The sequence below is a fragment of the Hylobates moloch genome, unplaced genomic scaffold (genome assembly GCF_009828535.3).
Source record: "Hylobates moloch isolate HMO894 unplaced genomic scaffold, HMol_V3 SCAFFOLD_1, whole genome shotgun sequence".
Taxonomy (NCBI): Eukaryota; Metazoa; Chordata; class Mammalia; order Primates; family Hylobatidae; genus Hylobates; species Hylobates moloch.
Genome location: NW_026652276.1, coordinates 35,858,224 through 35,874,420, shown reverse-complemented (window position 1 = coordinate 35,874,420; position 16,197 = coordinate 35,858,224). Strand labels below are relative to the sequence as shown.

The following is a 16,197-nucleotide window of genomic DNA, read 5'->3' as shown; positions in this document are numbered from 1 at the left end:
TCATTAGCTATGTAACTTTGGATGGGGTCAGTGGCCCAGTTGGGACCCCAGGTGTCTCATGTGCAAAATACAGGTGACATCTAATTCTAAACTTTTATGATTCTGCCCCTGGTGTTTCCTAACTGAGAAGCTCAAAGATGGCAGCACCGTATATTCTAGCTCTTTTATTAATCTCCATGCCTCAAACTAGCACCAAATCCGGTCCCTTGCACAGAGTGGACATTCAAACAATGTCTTCCAGTAAATGGTTTTTTGCACATTGGAACAAAAATACAGATCAAGGTCCAAACCAAAAAGCCTACACAAATTAAAAACATTCTGCAAATGAAAACAAAACCTTCCCAAACAAGAATATTGTGCCTCCCTCATTCCTCCCACAGAAAAGAACCAACTGAAATTATTAGTGTTTCTGATTCATGAAAGTATGGCAAAGTCTTACTGCTTTTTCTCCCCCCCAAGAAATATTCTATTCAAATATTTCAGGTTTTGAGTGAAGCAGACTTATGTAATCATCCTGCCCTTGGAGATTTTTGTCTATCTAAAGAAGCTAGAACCACCCTAATGAGTCACAGTTCATAAAATGTAACATCTGTGAGAGAAGGTTATAAACATCAGCAGTGCCCAGAACAGCTGTAGAATTTTAGAAGAAACAGAATTTCCACTTCCCAACCAGTTCTTCATATTTAAGTTCACATAACTAGAATGCAGGGAGAGAGCGCATTTGTGCATATAGCCCAAACTCCCTTTTCTTTTCTCCTCTTTTTTCCTTGAGAGAGAGAGAGGCTGGGTGCAATGGCTCACATCTGTAATCTCAGCACTTTGGGAGGCCCAGGTGGGCAGATTACTTGAGACCAGGAGTTCGAGACCAGCCTGGCCAACATGGTGAAACCCCATCTCCACTAAAAATACAAAAAATTAGCTGGGCGTGGTGGCACATGCCTTTAATACCAGCTACTCAGAGGCTGAGGCAAGAGAATTGCTTGAGCCTCGGAGGTGGAGGTTGCAGTGAGCCAAGATCACACTACTGCACTCCAGCCTGGGCAACAGAGCGAGACTCTGTCTCATTTAAAGAAAGAGAGGCCGGGTATGGTGGCTCACGCCTGTAATCCCAGCACTTTGGGAGGCCGAGGCAGGTGGGTCACGAGGTCAGGAGATCGAGACCATCCTGGCGAACACAGTGAAACCCTGTCGCTACTAAAAATACAAAAATATTAGCTGGGCATGGTGGCATGCGCCTGTAGTCCCAGCTACTGGGGAGGCTGAGGCAAGAGAATGGCCTGAACCCAGGAGGCGGAGCTTGCAGTGAGCCGAGATCGCACCACTGCACTCCAGCCCGGGCGACAGAGCGAGACTACGTCTCAAAAAAAAAGAAAGAGAAAGAAGAGAGAGAGAGAGCATGAGTGCGAGCACATGTGCAAGAAAGAATGCCGAGAGGGAAAGAGGCAAAGGAGGGAAGGGAAAAGATCCTGGTTCAATGGTAAAATACATGACCTTAAAATAGAAAACATATTTTAAGCGCTCTTTTCTTTATTCTTAGCCTATTTTGTATTACAGCATTTTTTTTCCCCCCAAAATGGAGCCTCTCGCTCTGTCTGCCAGGCTGGAGTGCAGTGGCTCAATCTCAGCTCACTGCAACCTCTGCCTCCTGGGTTCAAGCGATTCTCCTGCCTCAGCCTCCCAAGTAGCCAGGATTACAGGCACCCACCACCACGCCTGGCTAATTTTTGTATTTTTAATAGGGACAGGGTTTTGCCATGTTGGCCAGGCTGGTCTAAGGTGATCCACCTGCCTCGCCCTCCCAAAGTACTGGGATTACAGGCGTGAGACACCGTGCCCAGCCCTATGACATCTTTTCCACATACCTATTCTCTAACCAGTGGTGGAAATGAGAGGGCAAGAACCACTTTAGAGACACTTCTTGACATATTGTAAATTGCTTCTGGACACGAAGAGTATATACCAATAGCTGTATAGTAAGTCATTTTAATTTACTTAATCTTTCTTTCATAGTTGATATTAATCACCTTGTCCCCGAAACAAAGGTCTTGTACTTGAGGGAAATGAAAGTGACCTTCTAAAGGCCATTAAGAATGGTGGGTCAGCCGGGCGCAGTGGCTCATGCCTGTAATCCCAGCACTTTGGGAGGCTGAGGCGGGTGGATCACCTGAGGTCAGGAGTTCGAGATCAGCCTGGGCAACACAGTGAAACCCCGTCTCTACTAAAAATACAAAATTAGCCGGGCATGGTGGTACATGCCTGGCCTGGGCAACACAGTGAAACCCCGTCTCTACTAAAAATACAAAATTACCTGGGCCTGGTGACACATGCCTGTAATCCCAGCTGCTTGGGAGGCTGAGGCAGGAGAATCGCTTGAACCTGGGAGGCGGAGGATGCGGTGAGCTGAGATGGCGCCATTGCACTCCAGCCTGGGCAACAAGAGTAAATCTCCATCTCACCAAAAAAAAAAAAAAAAAGAAAAAGAATGGTGGGTCATAGAAAGAATGGATATAGGCACATATCTGCACTGTCTATGGTCTCAATACTTTAGACAATTCAAGAGCCAAGTACATCTCCAGGTATTCAAATGCAAGAAAATAGTCACAAAATATCTTGACACGTATACCAGTAATACAATATACCTTCACTGAAACATAATACAAGCACTTTTCCTTTTTATGTTTCTTTTTTATTTTTATAGAGATGGGATCTTGCTATGTTGCCCAGGCTGGACTAGAACTCCTGGCCCCAAGAGATCCTCCCTTTCAGCCTCTGGAGTAGCTGGGATTACAGGCATGTGCCATCATACCTAATAGGCCGTTTATTTCTGACAAGGAACTTGGAAGGAACACAGTAAAAAACCATCTGATACAAGAAAATTTTGTCTTAAAAATTCTACTCTTAGAATAATTTCCTGTATCTTTTGTTCTCATCACAGATTTTCTCTAACAAGGCAAAAATCAGACAAAGCATGTTTTTTCCTTTTCTTTCTTTCTTTCATTTTATTTTTATTATTATTTTTTAGAGGTAGGGTCTCGCTCTTTCTCCCATGTTGGAGTGTAGGGACACAATCATAGCGAACTGCAACTTCAAACTCCTGGACTCAAGAGATCCTCCCACTGCAGCCTCCTGAGTAACTGAGATTACAGGCACCCGCCACCACTCCTGGCTGATTTTTGTATCTTTTGTAGCGATGGGTTTTTACCATGTTGGCCAGTCTGATCTCAAACTTCTGACCTCAAGTGATCCTCTCAAAGTGCTGGGATTATAGGTGTGAGCCACCCTGCCTGGTCAGCATTCATTTGTTAAGCAACACCTGCACTGAACTTTATGCCAGTTGCCATGCAAAGCAAATAATCTTCTCCCACAGGTTTTCCTAGCAGATAATGTGTCTAGGCAGCAATTGCAGGCCCTGAATTATTTCCTTAAAATGGATTTCATAATTCTACATTAAAGAGATATGTAATATTGACTAATAGCTTACTTAGTGCCTTTTCACCATGAAAAGGAAGTAAATGTAGTGTACCCCAGCGGGGTCCCACACAACCACTTTTCATATACATTTCCTTTGAACACACACCATTCACCAAGGGCATCAGAATTAGTGCCCTGTGATGACCTGTTCTGTGATTTAAACAACCTAAATTTCTGCCCAAACACAACCTTTCTCCTTGACCTTGAGCTCAATGTGAGTCAACAACGGGATGAGACAGCTAAAGAAAAAAAAAAAAAAGTAACTTTGCCCTTGGGCTGTCTTAATAGAATTGGGGGAGTGTTTATCCAATTCTACTTGAACTGATCAGACAGCACCTAGGGGAACTGTGTTCTTTTCTGGGAATTACAGTTTAAGAGAAACAATGATAAACTGAAATATGTCCAAAGGAGAGGGAACCGGATGGAGAGAAACTATATCATGTGAGGAGCATTGAGCAAACTGGTGGAAGCTATTTATCCTGGAAAAGAAAGAGCAGGGTAACAATTTTTTCAAATGCCCAAGGGCTGGCATTTGGAAGAGGGAACTGTTCAAACTGGCTTCAAAAAATTGAGGGACTCTAATGTTAGCTCAATGTGAGGCAGAATTTCCTAAAGATTATAGTTGTTAAACATTTAAAAACTAAATTAAATGAATTATTTATTCAGCACCTACTATGTATTCTAGGCCCTGGAGAGAGAGTAGGACACAGAACTTATGGAGCTTTCATTCTACTGTAAAGCTATGTCAGAGGGTGGTACAATTCTCATACTTGGAGATGTTTAATGATGCAACAATAAAGTGAGGGGTTTTAAGCAGGAAATCAGACATTACACGTGATTAGACTTGTTGATGTCTAAAGTTCAGTAAGCGCTGAAACCCTAAGGTTCTGTTAGGTTCTACTAAGTTTTTTGAAGGGATGGGGTGACATGGAGGGTATAGAGAGAGGACGCTATGAAATATATTTTTTTAAATAATCTTTAGACTGTTTGAAAAGGGATGGAGTCAGATTGGCTAAAGATCATAGGATCACAGCCTTGTTTTGTGTGTGTGTTTCCCTTTGTTTTTAAAAGACAGGTCTCGCTCAGTAGCCCAGACTGGAGTGCAGTGGCGCAATAATGGTTCACTGCAGTTTCAACCTCCTGGACTCAAGCAATTCTCCTGCTTCAGCCTCCTGAGTAGCTGCGGCTGCAGGCGCGCCACCACGTTCCGCACTAGCGTGGTTAAAGCTGGATGGCGTCCATAGCTATTCGCCCAGGGCGCCCGCCTCATTCGGGTGGGGATGGGGGAGGTGGGTGGTGGCAGCGGCGGGGGGCGGGGTTTCAACCCACCCAGGTCAGGCGGCCAGCTTACCTTACTACAAAAGAGGAAAACTCTGCTCCTCTCAGTGCCTTGGTCCACATGGCACTGTGGACCTCAGACGCTGCCAGCCCCTCAAATCCTGTCACCCCTCCATCCACTGCACCCACTCCAGCGCGTTTCCTTTCCTATTGCGGACACCTCCCAAACTCACCTTCCACCCTAGTTCTTTCTTGGTACCAGATCGACCTCCTCCCTCCTAGATAACCCTGTTTTGTGCCCCCTTTGTAGGCGCAAACTTGAACCTTGCTCCGTTTGAAAGAGCCCAGGCCGGGCACGGTGGCTCACACCTGTAAGAGGGGGGGATCTTTGAGGTCAGGATTCAAACCACCTGACCAACATGGTGAAACCTCTCTTCTAAATTAGCCGGGCATGGTGGCGCATGCCTGTAATCCCAGCTACTCGGGAGGCTGAGGCAGGAGAATTGCTGGAACCCGGGAGGTGGAGGTTTGCAGTGAGCCAAGATCGCGCCATTGCACTCCAGCCTGGGCGAATAGCGCGAGACTCTCAAAAAAAAAAAAAAAAAAAAGCAGCCCAACACCGGTGTCTTGCATTCATTACAAATCGTGTCCACAGCCCACTTCCCAACTTCCAACTTCTACCTCCAGGGGAGGACTGGGGGCTGGAGATTGCATTAATTTCCAATGGCCAGTGGTTTAATCAATCATGACTAAGTAATGAGCCTCCGTAAAAGCCAGAGCTTCCGGTTTGGTGAACACACGGAGGTTCTGGAAATGGTGGCGCGCCCAGAGGGCATGGAAGCTCCGCGCCGCTTCCCACAGACCTTGTCCCGTGCATCGCTTCCATCCGGCTCTTCTTGAGTTCTGGCGCTTGTAGTAAACCTGCAGTCTTGTAAGTACGCCATTTTCCCGAGTTCTCCGACCTGATCTAGCGAACTAATGAATGTGAGGGGCGGTCGTGGGAAGCCTCAGCCTCCCAAGTAGCTGGGACTCCAGGCGTGTGCCACCATGCCCAGCTTAGTTCCTGTTTTCTTATTTGTAGGTACTGCTTTGCATGTTTTTCTCAGCCCAGCATAGATACTACATCAAATACATTGATCAAGCTTACTATATAAATGTTTTGGTACAATCGGTTCCTGTTCCTTCATCGATGATCTAGGGAACTGGGGAAGAAACCATGAGTAAACTGTTCTAGGTTTATTGTATGAATGACAAAAGATAATATATGCTAGGGCATAGCTCAGTGTCTGGATCATAGTAAGAGCTCAATAAATGTGCAATATCAGGCCGGGCGCAGTGGCTCACGCCTGTAATCCCAGCACTTTGGGAGGCCGAGGCAGGCGGATCAGGAGGTCAGGAGATCGAGACCATCCTGGCTAACATGGTGAAACCCCGTCTTTACTAAAAATACAAAAAATTAGCCAGACGTGGTGGCGGGCGTCTGTAGTCCCAGCTACTCGGGAGGCTGAGGTAGGAGAATGGTGTGAACCCGGGAGGCGGAGCTCATAGTGAGCTGAGATCGCGCCACTGCACTCCAGCCTGGGCTACAGAGCAAGACTCCGTCCCCCCCCCCCAAAAAAGTGCAATATCATTGCTATGACTTTACTTGATTCTTTCATTACATCGTATTATGAAATGTTTCACATGACTTACATGACTTTGCTGAAACATAGCAAATTCTTGGGCTTCTAGCTAATATAATGATCAATGGCTCCAATCACAGAGCTCATTTGTGGTTACTGTTTTTGAGTCTCGCTCTGTCGCCCAGGCCAGAGTGCAGTGGCATGATCTTGGCTCACTGCAACCTCAACCTCCCAGGTTCAAGCAATTCCTCTGCCCTCAGCCTCCTGAGTAGCGGGGATTACAGGCATGAGCCACCGCACCCGGTTTGTGGGTACTTTTGATGGCATTTTGGATCTGCGTTTCATCCTGAGAGAAAACATCAACTGAAAGACTGCTGTGAGCCACAAAATAATGGTTTCCTGCTGTTACAGTAAAGCTACGCTGTGTTCATTCCGTCATAAGAAAGTGGCACATTCTGATCTTGTGATAATGTTCCACCAAAGGAGTTTATTTATTTTGCAGCAAAAGATTTGTGTAGATTAGTTCATTTCTTGTGATGAATATCAGTACAACATAATCAGGCTACTTGCTATGATCTCACTGACCTGCTGTAATCCAACTGGCTAAAGAAACAATCAGTTGTTTTTCTTAGGAAGAGATACATTTTGTTTACTCTCTTAAGTTTGATGAATATATCATTTACTGATTGCTTGAGAAACAAGTAAACAGAAGTGGTCATAATGTGGGAAATTAGTAAAGAGCATCCAGTGATTCTGAGCAGATTCCATTTACCATATCAAGAAAATAGGTCTCTATTTTCAAAAATCAATCTTTTATTTATTTAAGGCTGAAAGATGTGTGAATATTCTTGTAAATGTTCAAGTAACAAGTTAAAATAGATAAACTTTTTTTTAACTTACTGCATTTTGGGAAATCTAACATATTTCTGAGGAAGTCTCGAAATACGACTTTGTTTCTTTCTTTTTTTGGAAACAGAGTCTGTCTCCAGGCTAGAGTGCACTAGCACAATCATAGCTCACTGCAGCCTCGAACTCCTGGGCTCAAGTGGTCCTCCCACCTCAGCCTTCCCAGTAGCTGGGACTACAGGTGCGCACCACCACACCCGGCTAATTTTTTTTTTTTTTTTTTAATTTGGGGTAGAGACAGCAGTCTTACTATGTTGCTCAGGCTGGTCTGGAACTCCTGGGCTCAAGTGATCTTCTTGCCTTGGCCTCCCAAAGTGGTGGGATTTTAGGTGTGAGGTGAAAATGCCACTTTTACACAGTGTTTGGTGTATTATTATTATTATTATTATTTGAGACAGAGTTTCGCTCTTGTTGCCCAGGCTGGAGTGCAATGGCGTGATCTCGGCTCACCGCAACCTCCACCTCCCAGGTTCCAGCGATTCTCCTGTCTCAGCCTCCCTAGTAGCTGGGATTACAGGCATATGCCACCATGCCCGGCTAATTTTGTATTTTTAGTAGAGACGGGGTTTCTCCATGTTGGTCAGGCTGGTCTCAAACTCCCGACCTCAGTTGATCTGCCCGCCTCGGCCTCCCAAAGTGCTGGGATTACAGGCATGAGCCACTGCGCCTGGCCTGTTTGGTGTATTGTAATCCTTCCTACAAGACAAGCAGTTTTCAGTGTGTGCTGAAATACACCCTTCCCCATTCAACTACCAAAAACCCAAAAGGAAGATCATGGAGAAACACCATGTTTATCTATGAAATATCATTCCAGAACAAGGAGTCTCTCCCAGACAAGAAAGAAACCATTTCATTTTACCATCTAAATTTTTCCCAACTTGTTTGTTGTATGTAAAGAACTGTAATTAAGTATGCATTTATATGTGTGTGTTGATAGGGATAAAATCATTCTAAAGGTGGATGGTTTTATTTTGAATACAGTTAATAAAATGAGAGTCACATTGGGGCACAATAACAAATGGAAAGGCCATGTTTAATGTTATCAATACAGCTGGGTGATAGAATAAATAATTTATATCAGCATGGCATTTTCCATATAGTAACCAAAAATTTATTTGACTAAGCTTTTATCTCCTAAACTTGCTGGTGGTTTTGGAATTAAAGAGAAAATCACCAGCTCTTCTAAAGGGTAAGTGGTACTTTTAGATGTTACTTCCCTAAATGAACTCTTCCCTGCGTCCACAAACCTATATGCCCCAGCCTAAACCAGGGCCCCTGCTCTAAGCTCCTCACTTAGAGCAACTGTTATAATGTATGTGGAGGCTTATTTCAAGAATGTCTGTCTCTGCCACCAGCCTGTGGTTTTGCTTACCTTCATACTCCCAGAGCCTAGAACAGTGCCTGGCAAACTGTAGGGCTCAATAGTATTTATTGAAGGAAAGACTATTCAGTAGGTTTTGATAAAGGCATTCATGTGCCTGGGCATCTTGGCAATAACTATTTTGTCTGAGAAGACAAACGTGAACTGGAGAAGAGAATTTGAGTTCTTGATTATCACCAAATCCATTAGTTCCTGTTTCACTTCCCGCCCCCTCCTTTTTTTTTTTTTTTTTTTATCAGAAGCATTAAAAGAATGTTGAGGGTCTAGAAAAACCAGCCCCACTCCTGAGAGGTGTGTTCAATCTGTTCAGCCACTTCCTTAGACCAGCACTTCTCACTGACAACAGGTCCCATTTCTAGGAAAAGATGATGAGATTTTTCTATAAACTGGTATGAGGAGCAAACAAGTTGACCATAGACCATTGTCACTGTCATGTGTTGCTTATAATTTTTTTTTTTTTTTTTTGAGACAGAGTTTCTTGCTCTGTTGCCCAGGCTGGAGTGCAGTGGCATGATCTCGGTTCACTGCAAACTCCACCTCCAGGGTTCAAGCAATTCTCCTGCCTCAGCCTCCGGAGTAGCTGGGACAACAAGCATGTGCCACCTCACTTGGCTAATTTTGTATTTTTAGTAGAGACAGGGTTTCACCATGTTGGCCAGGCTGGTCTCAAACTCCTGACTGCAACCTCTGGCTCCTGGGTTCCAGCGGTTCTCCTGCCTCAGTCTCCCAAGTAGCTGAGATTACAGGCATGTGCCACCACGCCCAGCTAATTTTGTATTTTTAGTAGGGACAGAGTTTCTCCATGTTGGTCGGGCTGGTCTCGAATTCCTGACCTCAGGTGATCCACCCACTTCGGCCCCTCAAAGTGCTGGGATTACAGACGTAAGCCACCGTGCCCAGGCAGGGCCTTCCTTCTTAATCCCTGCACACACAGTCTCTCTGAGTAATGATCTGTTAAGGTGCTCATCTCCCTTACTAAACTAAGAACATCAAGGGCAAGGAATAACTTTTACTCATCCTTATATCTCAGCAAGGAACAGAGTGCTCAGTAGGTGCTCAATGAATGTCTCGTGAAAAAAGAAGGAAATGCTTTCTCAATCATTAAAACTATGTTATGTTTAGGCTGGGTGCGGTGGCTCATGCCTGTAATTCCTGCAGTTTGGGAGGCAGAGGTGGGAGGATTGCTTGTGGCCAGGAGTTTGAAACCAGCCTGGGAAACATAATGAGACCTCCATCTCTACAAAATCAAAAGAGTAGCCAGGCTTGGTGGTGTATGCCTGGAGTCCTAGCTACTCAGAAGTGGGAGGATTAATTGGGCCCAGAAGGTCAAAGTTACAGTGAACTCTGATAGTGCTACTGCACTCCAGCCTGGCAACAGAGAGAGCCAGGTCTCAAAAATAAACAAACAAATGTTATGCTTACTATGGTTTTAATGTATAGAAATACACAAAACAAATATTTATATAAAATGAGACAAATATTTACATATATAAATATATGTAACTTTTTTTTTTTTCCAGGCAGGGTCTCACTCTGTCATGCAGGCTAGAATGCAGTGGCATGATCACATCTCATTGCAGCCTCCACCTTCCAGGCTCCAGCAATCCTCCTGCCTCAGCTTCCTAAGTAGCTGGGACTACAGCCATGCACTACCATGCCTGGCTAATTCTTAAATTTTTGGTAGAAACAAGGACTCACTACAGTGCCCAGGCTGGTCTCAAACTCTTGGGCTCAAGCAATCCTCCCTTCTTGGCCTCCCAAAGTGCTGGGACTACAAGTGTGGGCCACTAGGCCCAGCCTTCTATTTTTATTACATTTTGATCCATTTTTTATGTCAAAGCATAAGAAACTGCCATTTTGTTAGATCAAAAATAGTCAAGGTCACAGCCAGGCTCGGTGGCTCACACCTGTAATCTGAACACTTTGGGAGGCTGAGGTGGTTGGATAACTTGAGGCCAGGAGTTGAAGACCAGCCTGGCCAACATGGTGAACTCTGTTTCTACTAAAAATACAAAAATTAGCCAGGCATGGTGGTACATGCCTATAATCCCAGCTACTCTGATGGCTGAAGCATGAGAATCGCTTGAACCTAGGAGGTAGATGTTGCAGTGAGCTGAGATTGCAACCACTGCACTTCAGCCTGGGTGACAGAGTAAGACTGGGTCTCCAAAAAAAAAAAAACAAAAAAACCCCAGCACTTTTCTTGTTGTTTTTTTCAACTTTTAAGTTCTGGGATACAGGTGCAGGATGTACAGGTTTGTTACATAGGTAAATGTGTGTCAGGGTGGTTTGCTGCACAAATCAATCCATCACCTAGGTATTAAGCCCAGCATCCATTAGCTATTCTTCCTGATGCTCTCTTTCCCCTAGCCCTCCCACGTGCCCCCAGTGTGTTGTTACCCCCATGTGTCCATGTGTTCTCATCATTCAGTTCTTACTTATAAATGAGAACATGCCGTGTTTGGTTTTCTTTTTTCTTTTATTCTTTACTTTTTTTTTTGAGACGGAGTCTTACTCTGTTGCCCAGGCTGGAGTGCAGTGGCGCAATCTCGGCTCACTGCAAGCTCCGCCTCCCAGGTTCACGCCATTCTCCTGCCTCAGCCGCCTGAGTAGCTGGGACTACAGGCACCCGCCATGATGCCCGGCTAATTTTTTGTATTTTTAGTAGAGACGGACTTTCACTGTGTTAGCCAGGATGGTCTCGATCTCCTGGCCCCATGATCCACCCGCCTGGGCCTCCCAAAGTGCTGGGATTACAGGTGTGAGCTACCACGCCTGGCCTTTTTCTTTCTTTTTTTTTTTTCTGAGACAGAGTCTCACTCTGTCACCCAGACTGGAGGGCAATGGCATAATCTTAGCTCACTGCAACCTCTGCCTCCCAGGTTCAAGCAATTCTCGTGCCTCAGCCTCCCAAGTAGCTGGGACTACAGGTGTGCACCACCATGACTGGCTAATTTTTGTATTTTTAGTAGAGACAGGGTTTCACCATGTTGGCCAGGCTGGTCTCGAACTCCCGACCTCAGGTGATCTGCCTGCCTCAGCCTCCCAAAGTGCTGGGATTACAGACCTAAGCCACCATGCCTGGCCCCATGTTTGGTTTTCTGTTCCTGTATTAGTCTGCTGAGGATAATGGCTTCCAGCTCTATCCATGTCCCTGCAAAGGACATGATCTAATTCCTTTTCATGGCTGCGTAGTATTCCATGGTGTATATGAGCCACACCTTCTTTATCCAGTCTATTATTGATGGGCATTTAGGTTGATTCCAGGTCTTTGCTATTGTGAATAGCAAATAGCATTTTTACTCTTTTCTTTTTTTGAGACAGAGTTTCACTCTTATTGCCCAGGCTGGAGTGCAATGGCACAATCTTGGCTTACTGCAACCTCTGCCTCCCAGGTTCAAGCGATTCTCCTGCCTCAGCCTCCCAAGTAGCCGGGATTATAGGCATGTGCCACACTGGGCTAATTTTTTTGTATTGTTAGTAGAGACGGAGTTTCTCCATGTTGGTCAGGCTGGTCTCTTAGTAGAGACGGAGTTTCTCCATGTTGGTCAGGCTGGTCTCGAACTCCTGACCTCAGGTGATCAGTCTGCCTCGGCCTCCCAAAGTGCTCGGATTACAGGCATGAGCCACCATGCCCAGCCTGCAAATAGCATTTTTATATGGCACAAGTGAATAAAGAAAAAGCTCTGTCAACTCTCACTTATACAATTAAGTAAAATGTTTCATTGCCAGATTTTTTCCACTCAATTAGAGGTTTATCATTATAAACTGTTAAAGAGAAAGTTTTGTGAAAAATTAAGGATGTCATATCTATATGCCATTTTTTCTAGGTTCAATGATTTAACGTCGATTCAACTTTGTATTTTATTATTTTTCATGCCTAGGGACAATTTGGTCCTAATGAAAATTCAAGCAGGCACATGTATAGTCCTGCTTGGATTCTCCACCTTTTTCAAGTTGCCAGGTTGTCTACCTCCTTTCAAACTCATTCTCCATGAAATCTTTTCCTTTTCTTTCTTTTTCAGATTAACTCTGCCTTTATCCCGTGCCTGACCCGCCCGCTAGTGTTCCTCCAGCACTTTCATAATGATGATAGTTCATGTGTTTTATAGTGATCACTTTTGGTTGAATATTGGTCTCCACTGTATCCAGTTATGTAAAGCACTTAACATGGAGGAACTATACCCAATTCATTCAGTTATTTTTTGTTTTGTTTTGTTTTTTGAGACGGAGTCTTGCTCTGTCTCCCAGGCTAGAGTGCAGTGGCACGATCTTAGCTCACTGCAGCCTCCGCCTCCTGGGTTCAAGCAATTCTCCTGTCTTAGCCTCCTGAATAGCTGGGACTACAGGCACATGCCATCACTTCTGGCTAATTTTTGTATTTTTAGTAGAGACAGAGTCTCTACTAAAGGCTGGTCTCAAACTCCTGGCCTTATCTTATCACCAGAGATGAGAAGTCTCCACACCACACCTGAACAGTTATCGTCACTAAAACTATCATATCACCAGTCTGTTCTCCTAAGGACCCATTTATGTTTCCAAAAAGTCATTTGTTTTCCCATAAGTGCCCTTCTCTTCTATTTCTCCTATTCTCCTATTAAGATGGCATATATAAAACAAAACAAAAAACAAAAAAACACACACATTAAAAAAAAAAAAAAAGAAAGAAAAAGACGGCATGTGAGCCCTAAATTCTAACTACTTATCTGAGTCATGTTTTTTTTTTTTGATAGGGTTAGGTTCTGGTTGCCCAGGCTGGAATGCAGTGGCACAATCATAGCTCACTCAGCAACCTCTGAGTCACATTTACTTGGGAACGCCCATATCTACATACATACAATTAAATTTTGTTTTCTCTTGCTAATCTTTCTTCTGTCAATTTCATTTGCTGGCGCTTGATAACAAATCTAAGAGGGAACAGGAGAAGTTTTTTCTCCGTGACACATCTATTAATCTCACCATCAGAGTAACACATCTATTATCAGTTTTGCATATTCAGTCTTTTCTACTTCATTTATTTTTTACATGATTATCATTCGGTTAACATGATCTGTTATTAAATATTTATCTCAGGGACATGACAATTAGCGGTCAAGTAACAGAAAATGTATGACCTTTTATAAACTAAATGACTTAAATTACATAAAATCATAAAATAGGCCATGAAAAACATAATAATCTAGTGTCTGGAAGATGTACAGATATGATGAGAGTTATTCACTAGGAGTAATTACTTGTAACTTGAGACCCAGGAAAGCTCCCTTTGCCTTTTTTTTTTCTTTAACAAAACAAAAATACCATCGGATTAATTTAACAACAGGTTTGTGGATTCTTGAGTGAATGAGTCTGCCTTAAGTGAAAAAGGCAATTTAAGAGTATTATTGCCAGTGAAAGTTCTGTTATCAAACTTTATTTGGTTTTCATTAGCTTTCTTTTGGAGGAAAAGATAAAAGGCAATTGGTGCTCACAGTTTCTGACTAGAACAGGAACAATTGAATAGCTGAACCCTTCTCTCCCACAGTCTTCCCTGTATTTAGCCATCTACCCCTTGTTGGGAGAGCCCAGATACCAATTATTCTAACAAGAAATTGATAGCGAGATTCAAAAAGGCAACAACAAGAAAGAAATGGGAAGGCCCAACAAGCCACAAGCCTTTCATCGTAAAAATGGGGAGCCAGTGGCGAGCAACCGCATTACAACTCAATTTAGAACTTTTTTCCCACCTTGTAATCTAAAGAGGGCAATATCAGCTTTCATTTCGGAGTACCATTTTTTTCTACTAGTTTCTCAACAGTGAGCCTTCCACAAATGATGTTTGACTATTTCTAGATCACAACTCCTTAAAAGACAGATTTATGAGCTGTAATTATGTAGGTAAAAGCTGAGAAAATTACTGAAAGTTCTTCTTTGTCCGCCCACCCCAGCAACATGCTCATTTTCTCTCTTGCAGTGTTTTAGGATTAATCAGCAGCTGTAGCCAACCCTGTAGGATCGCCCCCAAACACTTTTGCCAAGACCAAAAATACAAATCTGCAGACAGAGCATTTTGTAAACGATCAGGAGTCCTTTTCCTTTTTTGCAAGCTGGTAGCTAGTCAAATGCTGTTTTGTAAATAAATCATCTGCAGGAATCCTCATCAGGTCCACTGTAAATGTGTCAGTTTGAGGAAAACAAACAGGAAAGCACTTACCAGTTAATTTTCTGTGAGGAGAGAAGCTATTGTCATGCCTGGGTGTACCTTCCCGGTTCCAGAATGAAATGGAGGGTGGTGTTCAGAACGGCTGCATTCCTCATTCCACTTTTATCTGGCTTTTGAAATGACAGTGTAGAGAAGAATGATGTTGGGTTTTGAATGTAGTTCTTCCCTTCCCCCACCACCCTCCATAAAAATTCATCATGCAATCCTGGAGAAAAGTAAGCAATGAACATACTGTACAAATTAATTCTTTCGACCAGCCTGTGTTTGTGCAACAAGTTTGTTTTTTGAATGGAAACCACTGCTACTAGCTGTTCTGCTGCAGGCTGAAAATCAGTAATGGATGGGGGGCACTCAGCCCTCCTTTGTCTGGGTAGGCTTTTGCTTATGAAAAGTCATGTTAAATTAGCAGAGATGGAATGTTCTTCAAATGCATGGTATAAGGCTCATCAGGAGATTTTACTTTCTGTGCTTCAGTGTGTCCTGATAGTGAAGAGATGGAATCACATATTAGTTAAGTGTGAATTTTAACTTTTTTTTTTTTTTTTTTTTTTTGAGTCAGAGTCTCACTCTGTCGCCCAGGCTGGAGTGCAATGGCTCAATCTCGGCTCACTGCAACCTCCGCCTCCCAGGTTCAAGTGATTCTCCTGCCTCAGCCTCTGGAGTAGCTGGGATTACAGGCACCCACCACCACGCCTGGTTAATTTTTGTATTTTTAGTAGAGACGGGGTTTCACCACGTTGGCCTGGCTGGTCTTGAATTCCTGACCTCAGGTGATCCACCCGCCTCAGTCTCCCAAAGTGCTGGGATTATAGGTATGAGCCACCACGTCTGGCCTTAAAGACTTGATTTTTTTTTTTTTTTTTTGAGACGGAGTCTCACTCTGTTGCCCAGGCGGGAGTGCAGTGGTGTGATCATGGTTCGCTGCAACCTCCGCCTCCCGTGTTCAAGGAATTTTCCTGCGTCAGCCTCCCAAGTAGCTGGGATTACAGGCATGCGCCACCACGCCCAGCTAATTTTTTTGTATTTTTAGTAGAAACGGAGTTTCACCATATTAGCCAGGCTGGTCTCGAATTCCTGACCTTGTGACCCACCCACCTCGGTCTCCCAAAGTGCCCGGCCTAAAGGTTTGATTTTTATCCCTGGTCACCTTTTGTGGGCCTGGCAGATGTGGGCACATCTGTGTACCTGAGGCAGGACTCAGAATTCATAAATTCAAGGGATGAGAAGCGTGGAGCTTGAAGGCAGGCATGCCTTGATGTGGTGAGCTTACCTCTGACGGCTATCTTTATTTTTTAAATTTTATTTATTATTATTATTTTTTTGAGATGGAGTCTCGCTCT

General features: G+C 43.9%; 1 protein-coding gene across 1 annotated transcript in view; it reads right to left on the bottom strand.

Annotated features, from left to right (window-relative positions):
- CMKLR2 (chemerin chemokine-like receptor 2) overlaps nucleotides 1-14,967 on the bottom strand; it is a 41,133-nt gene extending 26,166 nt beyond the window's left edge. Inside the window, exon 1 of the mRNA XM_032754798.2 lies at nucleotides 14,849-14,967. The gene's annotated coding sequence lies outside the window, so the exon portion shown is untranslated. The remainder of the gene's footprint in view (nucleotides 1-14,848) is intronic.
- Between the last annotated feature and the right edge of the window lie 1,230 nt (nucleotides 14,968-16,197).